We start from the raw sequence: 15,307 nt of genomic DNA on the forward strand, positions 1-15,307 counted from the left end.
CCGCTCAAGTCCAGGTTACTGTTCCCCCTCCTATCCCTTTGGCGAACCCCGAGCGTTATGCAGGTGATCCTCGTAAGATACAAGTGTTCCTCACCCAAGTGTTGCTTCATTTTTCCTGCAAACCGGCTGCGTTTCCAAATAACCATTCCAGAGTGGCGTTTGCCATTTCATATTTTGTAGGGGAGGCCGCTAATTGGGCCGTTCCTCTGGTCAGAAATGACGATGCAATACTCTCTGATTGGACAGCGTTCAGGAAGGCATTTGAGAAGGTGTTTGACCGAAGGGCCAATACATTAAGTGCTGATAAAGAATTGATGGAGTTAAAACAGGGAAGAGGCGAATTAATCACGTATTTAACCTCCTTTAATCGCCTGGTGGCAGAATCTGAGTGGCCTGAAGGAAAACGGATGTCTCTTTTTTATCAAGGGCTTAGGGATGAAATTAAGGATGTGATAGCTCAAATAGATCCCCAGCCCACCACGTGTATTGACATGATAAACTTGGCTCTGAGACTGGACAGCAGGTTGTCAGAAAGAGGTGGGGATCGGAAAAGATGGGAAAAGGGGAGTTACAGGTATGATCGGTTTCCACGCAAAGCAGGGAGTGTAGTAGAACCAGGACCAGAACCCATGGAAATCGGAGCTTTAAGAGCACCCCTGTCAAGAGAAGAAAGAGAGAGTAGGAGGGTCCAGGGGTTGTGTATGTATTGTGGCAGGAAAGGTCATTATGTCCGGGAGTGTCCAGTAAAAAACAAAGGAGCTAACAGTTGGGATAAAAACAAGAAGGCTGTGGCTTCACCAACAGTAAAGACAGTGGAGGGTAGGGAAATCCAGCAGATGGGGGAGGACGGAACCCTTCAGTGGAAGCTTACATCCTTGTCTACTAATGTGATAACGGAGACTGAATCCCATTTGGTACTGAATATGCTGGTCGAAAGTGATAACAGAACCCATAAGGTTTTAGTGATGTTAGACTCCGGAGCCACCGGCAACTTTATAGACAACGGGCTGGTCTCTCGATTGGAGTTATCCAGGGTTCCTAGAGATAGCCCAGAGGAAGTGTTGGCGGTCGATGGGCAACCGATTAAATCAGGTCTCATCACAGAAAAGACTGCAGAAATGTTGGTGTCTATAGAGGTTGATGAAGGGAGGCACTCAGAAATGTTGGAATTGAACATTATAGACGCCCCACAGTATGAAATCATTCTGGGAATGTCCCTGGTTGACATACCATAATCCCAGAATAGACTGGAAATCCAGAACCATTCATTTCCTGCCGGAGTTTTGTCAAGAGCATTTGGTAGCTAGTGAAGTCTCTCATGTAGCAGTGTTGGCCAGTCCGTTTCTTGTAGCTACTGCTGCAGAAAAGGACGTGAAACTCCCGGTGGAATATACAGCCTACGAGGATGTTTTCAGTGAAGGTCAAGCTGAGTCATTGCCCCCACATCGGGAATACGATTGTCGCATAGACCTGGTAGACGGGGCTACTATACCGACCTGTCGGGTCTATGCGCTGTCCGTCCCGGAAACCAATCATTTGAAAGAGTATCTGGACCATTATGTGCATTTGGGATTTATTAGACCGTCTAGATCACCTGCAGCCTCCCCACTGTTTTTTATAGCGAAGGCAAATGGTGATCTTAGGGCATGTGTGGACTACCGCGTCCTGAATAAAAACACAATACGTAACCGATACCCTCTCCCCCTCATTACTGTATTGATCGACCAAGTGAGGGAAGCAAGAATTTATACCCGATTAGATTTGCGGGGTGCTTATCACTTGGTCAGGGTTCGTGAGGGGGATGAGTGGAAAACGGCTATCAAGACGCGGTATGGGTTGTATGAATATTAAGTTATGCCGTTCGGTCTATGCAATGCCCCCGCGGCATTCCAATTCTTCATCAACGATGTGCTAAAAGAGTATATTGATTTGTTTGTGGTGGTATACATAGACGACATCTTGGTGTACTCCATGGAAACAACTAGTCATTCTGAACATGTGTGCAGGGTATTGGAAAAGTTAAGAGAACACAGCTTATATGTCAAACTAAGTAAATGCGAGTTTGGTGTGTACAATATGGAGTTCTTAGGGGTGATGCTTAGTCCTAGAGGGCTGCAGATGTCAGAGCGTAAAGTACAAGCAGTCCAGGATTGGCCTGTTCCTAAGAATATAAGGGAAGTCCAGAGTTTTCTGGGCTTCGCCAACTACTACCGCAGATTTATTGTACAGTTTTCGCAGATGGCTGTTCCCATTACCAGATTGCTAAGAAAAGGGGTTAACTTTTCATGGACAAGTGAGGCAGGGGAGGCATTCGAGAAATTAAAGACTGCATTTATCACTGCCCCAGTATTAGCCCATCCGGATTTGGAACATCCATTCGTGGTGGAAGCGGATGCCTCTGACGAAGCCATTGGCGCAGTGTTGTCTCAGAGAGACAAACAAACGGGACAGTTGCACCCGGTGGCGTATCTATCCAAGAAGTTGAGTTCGGCGGAACTCAACTACACAATAGCCGAAAAAGAACTTCTGTCTATCAAAAGAGCATTTCAGGAGTGGAGACAGTATTTGTGGGGAGCCCGTCATGTCATCACGGTGTACTCCGATCATAGGAACCTACAATACATGTCCTCCGCGAGACATCGGACGCAGAGACAGATGCGTTGGATGCCCTTTTTCGCGGAATACAATTTTGTGGTGACCTTCAGGCCGGGGTCTGAAAACCGCAAAGCTGATGCTTTATCAAGACAGACCTTACCGGTGGTGCCTAAGGAAGAGGAAGTGCAGGCAATAATCCCAGCAGAGAAGGTGGTGTGTGTGGTGAGGGCTGAGACTTTTTTGGATGAGATAAAAACACATTCATACCCTGGGGGATGGAAAGCATGGGCCGATGGTAATCCAGCAAGGAAGGTGAAACAGGGATTACCGTTCCAACATGAACGATTGTATTTACCCGAAGTCCTTTTGCAAAAGAAGGCTTTTCGATGGTGCCATGAAGTGCCTATGGCTGGACATCCAGGCATACGTAAAACAATTGTCACCGTCCAACGACATTTCTGGTGGAACTCCCTTGTCAAAGACGTTACGTTGTGGGTAGCGCAATGTGATGTATGTGCCCGAGCCAAAGGGGTTACTACGGGGAAAGCGGGTAAACTGATCCCTATGCCCACTCCTAGGCGCCCTTGGCTGAACATCAGTTTGGATTATGTGACGGGTCTTCCTATGGACCAAGGATATAATGCCATACTGGTAGTTGTGGACAGCCTTACCAAAATGGGACATTTCATCCCTTGTAAAAACTTGCCTACAGCTAGTCAAACAGTGCAATTGTTGGCGAGTCATGTAATCAGGTTGCATGGCCTACCCAAGGTGATAGTCAGCGACAGAGGGCCACAGTTTATAGCACGTTTCTGGCGCATGTGGTGTCATGCGTTAAATATCGATGTGTCTCTTTCAACCAGCTTTCATCCTCAGACAGATGGGCAGACGGAGAGGCTCAATCAAACATTGAAAAAATATCTGCGATGCTATTCCAAAGAGGCCCATGAATCCTGGGTAGAACTGCTATGGATGGCTGAGCTGGCGTACAATAATGCATGGCATAGCTCGACGGGAATGTCCCCTTTTAGAGCTAATTATGGGTTTGATGCACATACTCTGCCCGTGGACATTCCAGACGAGGTTCAAAACCAGCCTGCTGTGAGAGAGCAGGTGAGATTATTGAGGAGGGTGCATAAGGGGGTGCAGGCACATTTGATCAAGGCTAAGGAAACTTATAAGAAATGGGAGGACAAGCACCGAGTGGAGAGCCACCAGTATGCGGTGGGCGATAGGGTTTGGCTGTCGACAAGAAACATTCGGTTCAAACTGCGCAGCGTGTTTCACCCTCGCTACATTGGCCCTTATTCGATTGTAAAAAAGATCAACCCTGTAGCTTATAAACTCAAACTGCCCGGATCACTGCGGATTCACCCGGTGTTCCATGTTCAATTGTTGAAACCAGCGTTGTCATCTAGAAGGGCGGTTTCTCCGCCGGTGATGAGCAATGGGAGTGTGGAGTACGAGGTCAGGAGCATACGTGATTCCAAGATGCGCAGAGGGGTACTCTGGTACCTGGTTTCCTGGAAGGGGTATACAGCGGAGGATGATTCCTGGGAGCCATGGTCCAATGTACATGCCCCCAGGGCAGTGAGATCTTTCCATCAGCGTTGTCCGGATAAGCCGGGTCCTAGGAGGCGCTAGGGACGGGGACATACTGTCAGGATTCACAAACGTTATCGCGCCTGCCTAGTGTTAAGAACTACATCTCCCAGAATTCCCGGTGCTGCAGTGTGGAATAAAAGAGGGGACGTGGCATTGAGACGTTGCACGTAATTTGTATTTGCTGGAGTTTCCTGGAAGAAGGTTGTGTCGCTGTATCCAGAGCGACTTCTGAGGACCTAGCAGAAAGAAAGGTTGAAGTTTCCCTCGGCCGTGTGAAGGGAGTTTCAGACAATTGCAGACAGGTACCGAAGGGCTGACTGTGACTGAACAGTCACGCTCTTTGCTGGCGTCTCGTTCTTCCGGAGCAGGAAGAAGGGAGGAACCTCTGTTGAGATTCACAGCGGGCTCGCTGTGATCGTGTTCGATCTTTTCCTTACTAGCACGGAGTGACACGGTAAGATAAGACAGTGTTCTATTGATCCGAGGTCGAAGGAAGGAAGTAACATCAATCTCCCCAGAGCGGAGGATAGTGGGGTAGCGCCCTACATTCTGCCGTGTTTTGTAATCTTGGAACTTTGTCTCATGGTAATTGGAGGTGTATTTGGACTTCTTATTTGACTGACTCGCGGATGATGGTAGTAGGAAGCTACATCATACCGTGTGCAGAGTGTGGCAACACGTATTGAATTCTATTTGGGAACACCTGTTCGTTTTTCTTTGGAGCACGTTATTGTGGGAGAACCACTTATTATTTCTAATAAACTACTTCTGAAGGAGTGGAAAAAATACTTTGGGAATATTTACTATTTCACACTTCTAACAAACCAGGAGGGTAGGTGTGGTTCTTGGTGTGGTCTCCATTATCCTTAATCCTTTGACTGTTGGCCATAACATTAATATGTGTCTTTGTTTCGTGTAGGGGGCTGTTTATACGTGATAGTACGAGGTGCTAATCAAAGAGTGGAGCAGTGTTTTTCTACTATACAGGTGAATACCGATGAATGGGGTAGATGAAATTAATTCCAACTTTGACCAACGCATCTTGGAAGCCCTGAATCAGGTGGCACCATTGGGTATGGCGAAAATGGGGGGTCGAGTGCAAAGATCGGCACCATGGTACAATGAGAATTTGCGAACGGCCAAAGCAGCATGTAAACGTGCCGAAAGGCAATGGAGGATTGCCTATTCCACTCAGGCCAAAACTGTTTACATAGACTGCAGACGTGCCTATCACACGCTGATTAGGAAGGCCAAAACATTGTACTACTGCAATAAGATAGAGGAAGCAGAGAAGTCCACCAAGGAGCTTTTCTCTATTTATAAGTCTATTGCGATAGGAAAACCCGCCGTGGTGCCTAAGAAACTCTGCACAACGGAGGGCTGCAACCGAATTGCTGAGTTCTTTGCAACTAAGGTCACCAATATCTACAACTCCTTCCCCCAGAGGACAGACAGTGGCTCTTACCCCTCGGAATCCTCCAGAATGAGAGGGGAACAACGACTAACCACTTTTGTTACTCCTTCCACTACGGAACTTCTCCGTATCTGTGGATCTATAAAATCCGGTTCCCCCAGAGATCCGACCACTCCTAGTCGGCTAAAGGACAGCTTGCCAGTACTAGAACCTTATGTGCGTCAGCTGCTGGACACCTCCTTTGAGTCTCAGGTGGTCCCGAAGGCTTGGAAGCAGGCAGTGGTACTTCCTCTGCAAAAGAAGACCAACGTTAGCTTTGAAAAACTGGACAACCTCCGTCCCATTTCCCTCCTGCCCTACATGGCGAAGGTGGCGGAAAAAATAGCCAACATACAGCTTATGCAGTTCGTGGAGACGGCATCGCTACTCCATGACTCGCAATTTGGCTTCCGCCCCCGTCACTCAACGGAGTCTGCTCTTCTCGTGGCAGTGGAAGCACTTAGACAGGGAGTGGACGAGGGCCATACGATGGCACTGATCCTGCTTGACTTAAGCGCAGCATTCGACACTGTAGCACACTCCACCTTGCTACATTGTCTGAATGGAGGAGGGGTGACAGGTGCTGCGCATGGCTGGATCAAGTCCTTCCTGTCTGATAGGTGCTTTCAAGTCAGATTGGGTGACTGCTACTCCAGGGAGATTGAGTTGGGCCAGGGCGTACCTCAGGGTTCGTCCCTGAGCCCAACCCTATTTAACATCTACGTCTCCCCCCTGGCGGCCATCGTGGAGGGATATGGTCTTCGCCTGGTGTCCTACGCCGATGACACGCAGTTGGTCATTTCCCTATCGCGTGCGCCCGGCCTTGCAGCAGACATCTTCAGGAATTGCATGAAAGACCTTGCTGCCTGGATGTCCGCTAACTGTTTAAAGTTGAACGGTAGCAAGACCGAGGTGCTCGTGGTGGGGGGTGCACAGTCTGCGTGGTCGTCGGCGTGGTGGCCACCCTGTCTGGGGGAGGTTCCGGCTCCCTGCCAAAAGGCCAGGAACCTTGGCGTGTGGCTGGATAAGGATCTCACCTTTGGCCCACAGGTCGGCCGGGTGGCGGGGATATGCTTCAGTGTTCTGAGAAAGTGCTAGATCTGCTTCCCATTTCCGCTCGAAAGACGCTGGTGCATGCCCTGGTCACCTCCCGACTTGATTATGGGAACCTGCTCTATTTGGGGGCCAGAGGCAGGGTTATGGGCCGCCTGCAGGTCTTTCAAAATGCGGCAGCGCGGCTGGTTCTCAGACTCACTAGGAGGTCTTCCGCCAAACCAGCTCTACGGGCCCTCCATTGGCTCCCCATTGAGAGGAGAGTGGAGTTTAAGGCCCTTACCACGTGTCATCGTTACCGGCCGGTAAATGCCGACCTACATCGGACCCGAAGTGTGGTAACCTCCATAGGGCCATCATTTGTAAACAGGAATGTCAACACAAGGAGGCATTTAATTACGAGTGTTCTGTGCTACCCCCTGAACCTGTGTCAGTAACATTTTTCCTGCATAGTTTGCAGTCTTCCTTCTTACATGCTAGCAGCCTCAATCAGACACCCTGCCTCTTTGAGTCTCTTTTTATCTTATGTCATAGAACTAGCAATCCGATCCCTGCTGATTCAGAGACTTTGCATTGCTCTCAGCCCTACTTTATAGAGGCATTATTGGTTAGCCCTCCAGTGAATCTTGACAGAAGATTAAAGGGACTGCCGCCCTCAAGGTCATTTTTCCATTCAAGGATATGTACAGACATTTTACTAATTTCATTTCTGTTCTACAGTCCTGCCAACTCCAGGCATCCCTAGTCCCGATGAGACCCCACTATTCCAAAGGGTTCGAAACGACGTCGTGTCCACCTTTTGCTGATGCAATGATTGCATTTATGTATCCATGAGATTTTTTAACTCAACTGCTGCCTCATAATTGTATCAACCAACTACCTGTTTTTTCTTTTGCTTTATGTCACTTTATCTTATATTTGGTTTCTTTACACACCTGGGGTCTTCTACTTCTATATTTTCTCTCCACACACTTTCATAAAAATTGTGTGAATTTTATAATTTGTTTGATTAAAACTCGGTTTGGCTGAATCGTGTTATGTACTTGCTGTTTTATCTTTGCTTTTTCAAAACTAGTTTATTTTGACATTGTTATTGTTCGGAATGAGTCCGCACAGTAATATCTGTGATATTCATAATTTTATATAGTAAAGAGGCAGGATGCCAGAAGCCACAGGCTGGCGCTGAGTGACCCTGATTTTTAGGCTTCCCCTAAACAGTGCTTGCAAAATATCTTATAAATAAAATTAAAAATTCTTAAAAGGGGCTTCGAGCCCGCCCTTTACCCACCTTTACTTATGATTGGTTGGCTCCCATTTCATTGTTGTCCCTTGCTTCCTCTTGGCCAGTACCTCCTCCTCTCCTTCGGCTTTCTTCTGGACTTTTAGTCTTCATCCTGCTGCGGTCCTGCCTTAGAGCGTGTACCAATTACTGCTTCCTGTGGCCAGTGTCACTCCACTGGCCACAACCCTTATAAATTCTTCCCTCATCTATCCCACACCTTGACTCATCCCAAAACTAATTTTACTACTATGATCTTCCTAATTCCTTTCTAGATATTCTTCCCTCCTGCATCTCGCCTTACACTCATCCCAAACCTCTTCTTAGTACTATGATCTCCCAATAAACACTTTCTAGACTCTTTCCTCTTCCATCTCCCCCATTGTCCTTTTCAATCTAACTAACACACTCACTTGTCCATCGCTCAAATCAACTCAAATTGCACTATACAAATCCACCACTAATCCTTTTTGGGGGTCCACAGTAGTGTGCTACTTGCCGAAAAGCGCTGCAGTGCCTCGTCAGGTGTAGTAAGCACTATATAAATAAAATTACAATACAATACAAAATATTCAAATGTATTATCTTTTAAGGCATAATAAATGATTATCTTACAGTACACCAGGATATCCAGACATTCTACAGCGAGCACAAAATAGAGATAGATCAGAGATTGAAATTTGCTAGTTTGTGGTTTTTTTCAGTAAAGTGGCAATGCTTTTAAGAATGCATCATAAGATGAGAGGGCATGGATGCTGGTCCAGGGTGGCTGAAGTAGAATCAGCCTTCTAGTCAAGGGAGTGAATAAATATTTGTTTCTGTGCAGATTTGTAGCATGTGCAATGTGTTGGGGCAGCACAAGAGCTGTACAAAACTTTACAATTTCACAGCAAGTATACAACCTCAGTCTGTTAAAACTATTCAAATGCCTCGTCTTTGCTCTAAATTCCCTACCGAAGAAGAAATAATGTTGAGGCGCATTCCTGCTCTACGTTTTGGGTCTCAAACGATGGCACAACAGGCTCACCTGTGACCCCACAGTGCCTGTGAAAGGGGACGGCCTGGAGCCACTCATTTGTCCTTTAACCAACAGGTGTGAGTTAGAGTAGAATTTTGATGTCAAACTGGTTTGTAAGAATTCAACAGTTGTTGCGAGTAACCTCCTACTTTTAAAAAAAAGTACTTGCAGTTTTATGTAGCGCGGATTAGGCCCATGGGCTAGGGGGTGCTTTACATAGCACGAGTGACATTACACAAGGTCAGATTCATTTTTTAAGGACAGGGAGATTAAGTGATTTGCCCGTAATATGAGAACCCTTTTGGTCAGAGTGTCAATGAGCTATACTGGTGAAAATACAGGAATACCTGGCATACTCTAAGCACTTTAGACAGGCATCACACCTGTCAAAGATCACACAGGTACATATATTTAAAAAACTGTAGCTGGCATTCTACAAATGCTCAGACCTTCTGAGGGAATGACAGAAGATCTTTTGAAAATGCCGATCTCACTATCATGAGGAATTTACCAAAAAGCGGATAGTATCCATTTTAACATTTCATGTGTTCTGTTCAGCATTGTTGATACTAACTACCGCATGGGGTCTTTATATATGTAGGAAATAGTGTATTTGTGTACACATTGTACATCGGGAGTGCTTTTTTATTGAATGAAATATACTATGAGGAGTGTAGTCGTTAATTAATTGTAAGGATTTTAATGTCTCACTTGGTTTTTTGACATGCCATAAAATTCATTTTGTTTGAAAAAAATATGGACGAAGAGTTGATTGTGTTGAGTGCAATTCATACAAGCACATCTATGCATATAGTCGTTCAAGCTGAACCACAGAGTCCATCATTGCCATAATACATCTTCCTAGTAGAGTCATTGTGTTTCACTTAGAGATTGACAAAGGAATTACATTTTATGACAAGACCGGAGGCGAGTATTATGCTTTTCATATCTTGCTTTATTTCCCATAGCAGCCAAGATAAGTAAAAACTACAGTTTCCAGAGGGCCCAGGGAAACAAAGAGGGCTTAGGGCACTCAGACTTTAACCTCGACCTGACAGCCGAGTCCAAAGGCAGACGAAGTCTGGCTGAAATATATTCGCCAACATGAGGGGCAAGAAAACATTTGGTGGAATTAGGATGGCGAATGGTGGAAGGGTCAAACATAGGCACGCCCTCAGAATCCATAACTGGTTCGAAAGAGAAAGAATCTGATTTGTATTTCTTACAAGGAGGAGAAGGGGGTCAGAAATATCAAGCAGTTCAAAAAGGACATCAACGTCACCCATGTCGCCAGTGTCCAAGATGGTAGATATAACCAATTTCTTGGGAACCTCAATATGCTTTGTTTTTGTTTTACGTTTGCCCTCTGAACCTGTCAATCCCTCCTTAACAGAAGGCCTGGGAGGCACATAGTCCTCAATCAAGTGCGAGGGAGCCTCGCCATCTAAGCGTGACGCTTTCATGGAAGAATGTAAAGAAGCAGAGGAAACCACCTTTCTTTTTCTGCTACCCCCCGCAGACTGGGCCAGTGCCTTGGACAAAAGACTTAACATGGAGTTCTCCATGCCTTTATTGGAAAAGGGGGTGGTGATGGACAGAGTTTCTGAATGATGCAGAATACTCTTACCCAGTCAAGAGATCAGGGCTTGATCCATCACCGTTTTTTAGCTCACTGCACCATCCCAGCTCAGACCTGGCTATATGCAAATTAGTCTGTTCCTGTCCCAGTGCATGATGAGAACAGGGCAAACCAATCTACCAAGCCAATTCTTACACTGGGACAGGAACAGACTAATTTGCATATAGCCAGGTTCTGAAGCTGGGATGGTGCAGTGAGCTAAAAAACGGTGATGGATCAAGCCCTGATCTCTTGACTGGGTAGGAGTATTCTGCATCATTCAGAAACTCTGTCCATCACCTTTTCCAAAATCGATTTTATCCACACTATGTGTGGGAGGGTATATTCAGACGTGAGTCCCTAGCTCATTGCACCATCAGGATTCAAGCAAGCCGGGCCGATGAGGCTGAAATGCCAGAAACCGGTCCCCGGTAGCTTGTCTCCTTCCCAGTATAAGAATTGGCTTGGTAGTTTGGTTTGCCCTGTTCCCATCATGCACTGGGACAGGAACAGACTAATTTGCATATAGCCAGGTTCTGAAGCTGGGATGGTGCAGTGAGCTAAAAAACGGTGATGGATCAAACCCTGATCTCTTGACTGGGTAGGAGTATTCTGCATCATTCAGAAACTCTGTCCATCACCTTTTCCAAAATCGATTTTATCCACACTATGTGTGGGAGGGTATACTCAGACGTGAGTCCCTAGCTCATTGCACCATCAGGATTCAAGCAAGCCGGGCCGATGAGGCTGAAATGCCAGAAACCGGTCCCCGGTAGCTTGTCTCCTTCCCAGTATAAGAATTGGCTTGGTAGTTTGGTTTGCCCTGTTCCCATCATGCACTGGGACAGGAACAGACTAATTTGCATATAGCCAGGTTCTGAAGCTGGGATGGTGCAGTGAGCTAAAAAACGGTGATGGATCAAGCCCTGATCTCTTGACTGGGTAGGAGTATTCTGCATCATTCAGAAACTCTGTCCATCACCTTTTCCAAAATCGATTTTATCCACACTATGTGTGGGAGGGTATACTCAGACGTGAGTCCCTAGCTCATTGCACCATCAGGATTCAAGCAAGCCGGGCCGATGAGGCTGAAATGCCAGAAACCGGTCCCCGGTAGCTTGTCTTCTTCCCAGTATAAGAATTGGCTTGGTAGTTTGGTTTGCCCTGTTCCCATCATGCACTGGGACAGGAACAGACTAATTTGCATATAGCCAGGTTCTGAAGCTGGGATGGTGCAGTGAGCTAAAAAACGGTGATGGATCAAGCCCTGATCTCTTGACTGGGTAGGAGTATTCTGCATCATTCAGAAACTCTGTCCATCACCTTTTCCAAAATCGATTTTATCCACACTATGTGTGGGAGGGTATACTCAGACGTGAGTCCCTAGCTCATTGCACCATCAGGATTCAAGCAAGCCGGGCCGATGAGGCTGAAATGCCAGAAACCGGTCCCCGGTAGCTTGTCTCCTTCCCAGTATAAGAATTGGCTTGGTAGTTTGGTTTGCCCTGTTCCCATCATGCACTGGGACAGGAACAGACTAATTTGCATATAGCCAGGTTCTGAAGCTGGGATGGTGCAGTGAGCTAAAAAACGGTGATGGATCAAGCCCTGATCTCTTGACTGGGTAGGAGTATTCTGCATCATTCAGAAACTCTGTCCATCACCTTTTCCAAAATCGATTTTATCCACACTATGGGGGTCATTAGGATCGCGGACGGACTTGAGTCCGTCCGCGACCCCTGAGTAGGAGGGAACGTCCGCATGGGCTGCGGCGTTCCCTCTGTGCAGATTAGGATGTGACCGCCAGGGTGGCGGTCACATCCTCTATTTTTAACATTGCTGCGGGTGGAGCTTCAAGCTGCACCCGCAGCAATGTTAAAAATGCATGCACAGCATTTGCGTGCACAAAGCAGCAGGCACCGCGCGGTGCCTGCTGCATTGTGCACGCAAATGCAGGGGGGTACCATAGGTACCCCCATGTGCACCCCCCACTACACCTAGGGGGCCCGCAATGGGCCCCTGCAGTGCAGTTACACATGCTTTTCCACGGCGGAAAAGCCGCCGCGGAAAAGCATGTTTCCATGCACATCCTAATCTGGCTGAAGGTGTCTAAGAGACACCTTCACCATTTTAGTGCTTTTCCGCCGCGGTTGTAAGCCAGCCGCGGCGGAAAAGCTGCGGACCTAAACCATGACCCACCAGCCATCCTAATGTGGCGGTGGGTCCTGGTGGGTCCGCAGAGGATTTTCCGCATCCTCCGGGCCGGCGGTGGCTTCCGCCGGCCCGGAGGATGCGGAAAATCCTCCATCCTAATGACCCCCTAAGTGTGGGAGGGTATACTCAGACGTGAGTCCCTAGCTCATTGCACCATCAGGATTCAAGCAAGCCGGGCCGATGAGGCTGAAATGCCAGAAACCGGTCCCCGGTAGCTTGTCTCCTTCCCAGTATAAGAATTGGCTTGGTAGTTTGGTTTGCCCTGTTCCCATCATGCACTGGGACAGGAACAGACTAATTTGCATATAGCCAGGTTCTGAAGCTTGGATGGTGCAGTGAGCTAAAAAACGGTGATGGATCAAGCCCTGATCTCTTGACTGGGTAGGAGTATTCTGCATCATTCAGAAACTCTGTCCATCACCTTTTCCAAAATCGATTTTATCCACACTATGTGTGGGAGGGTATACTCAGACGTGAGTCCCTAGCTCATTGCACCATCAGGATTCAAGCAAGCCGGGCCGATGAGGCTGAAATGCCAGAAACCGGTCCCCGGTAGCTTGTCTCCTTCCCAGTATAAGAATTGGCTTGGTAGTTTGGTTTGCCCTGTTCCCATCATGCACTGGGACAGGAACAGACTAATTTGCATATAGCCAGGTTCTGAAGCTGGGATGGTGCAGTGAGCTAAAAAACGGTGATGGATCAAGCCCTGATCTCTTGACTGGGTAGGAGTATTCTGCATCATTCAGAAACTCTGTCCATCACCTTTTCCAAAATCGATTTTATCCACACTATGGGGGTCATTAGGATCGCGGACGGACTTGAGTCCGTCCGCGACCCCTGAGTAGGAGGGAACGTCCGCATGGGCTGCGGCGTTCCCTCTGTGCAGATTAGGATGTGACCGCCAGGGTGGCGGTCACATCCTCTATTTTTAACATTGCTGCGGGTGGAGCTTCAAGCTGCACCCGCAGCAATGTTAAAAATGCATGCACAGCATTTGCGTGCACAAAGCAGCAGGCACCGCGCGGTGCCTGCTGCATTGTGCACGCAAATGCAGGGGGGTACCATAGGTACCCTCATGTGCACCCCCCACTACACCTAGGGGGCCCGCAATGGGCCCCTGCAGTGCAGTTACACATGATTTTCCACGGCGGAAAAGCCGCCGCGGAAAAGCATGTTTCCATGCACATCCTAATCTGGCTGAAGGTGTCTAAGAGACACCTTCACCATTTTAGTGCTTTTCCGCCGCGGTTGTAAGCCAGCCGCGGCGGAAAAGCTGCGGACCTAAACCATGACCCACCAGCCATCCTAATGTGGCGGTGGGTCCTGGTGGGTCCGCAGAGGATTTTCCGCATCCTCCGGGCCGGCGGTGGCTTCCGCCGGCCCGGAGGATGCGGAAAATCCTCCATCCTAATGACCCCCTAAGTGTGGGAGGGTATACTCAGACGTGACTCCCTAGCTCATTGCACCATCAGGATTCAAGCAAGCCGGGCCGATGAGGCTGAAATGCCAGAAACCGGTCCCCGGTAGCTTGTCTCCTTCCCAGTATAAGAATTGGCTTGGTAGTTTGGTTTGCCCTGTTCCCATCATGCACTGGGACAGGAACAGACAAATTTGCATATAGCCAGGTTCTGAAGCTTGGATGGTGCAGTGAGCTAAAAAACGGTGATGGATCAAGCCCTGATCTCTTGACTGGGTAGGAGTATTCTGCATCATTCAGAAACTCTGTCCATCACCTTTTTCAAAATCGATTTTATCCACACTATGTGTGGGAGGGTATACTCAGACGTGAGTCCCTAGCTCATTGCACCATCAGGATTCAAGCAAGCCGGGCCGATGAGGCTGAAATGCCAGAAACCGGTCCCCGGTAGCTTGTCTCCTTCCCAGTATAAGAATTGGCTTGGTAGTTTGGTTTGCCCTGTTCCCATCATGCACTGGGACAGGAACAGACTAATTTGCATATAGCCAGGTTCTGAAGCTGGGATGGTGCAGTGAGCTAAAAAACGGTGATGGATCAAGCCCTGATCTCTTGACTGGGTAGGAGTATTCTGCATCATTCAGAAACTCTGTCCATCACCTTTTCCAAAATCGTTCTCCATGCCTTTAGACAGGCGCTTCATTGAAGACTCAACCGCGGTTTCCACAGAGTTATTAATAAATTTGTTTAAATCATGTCTGAAGGCTTCGCCTTCCTCATGCTGTCGGTCTGAGGCAGGAGAACTATCAGTTTCCATAGTAAAGAGAAAGCCTGGGGAAAAAACGAGGTAGGAAAGAGTTAACTGAAGCAGGAGGTAGGGACTTCGAAAACACTCCCCTAGGAGGCGTGTGCACAGCGCTGAAGTCCACAGGCAGCAGTCAGAGACCAAGCCTGGAACTACGCTCTCTGAAGGGAGACCGAGTAAGCGGTAATAAACATTTCAAAATGTGTCAGGAAAGGCTCAGCAGTGAAGCGGGGAACCGGAGCAGCCGCGCACA

Source organism: Lissotriton vulgaris, chromosome 6 (genome assembly GCF_964263255.1).
Source record: "Lissotriton vulgaris chromosome 6, aLisVul1.2, whole genome shotgun sequence".
Lineage (NCBI taxonomy): Eukaryota > Metazoa > Chordata > Amphibia > Caudata > Salamandridae > Lissotriton > Lissotriton vulgaris.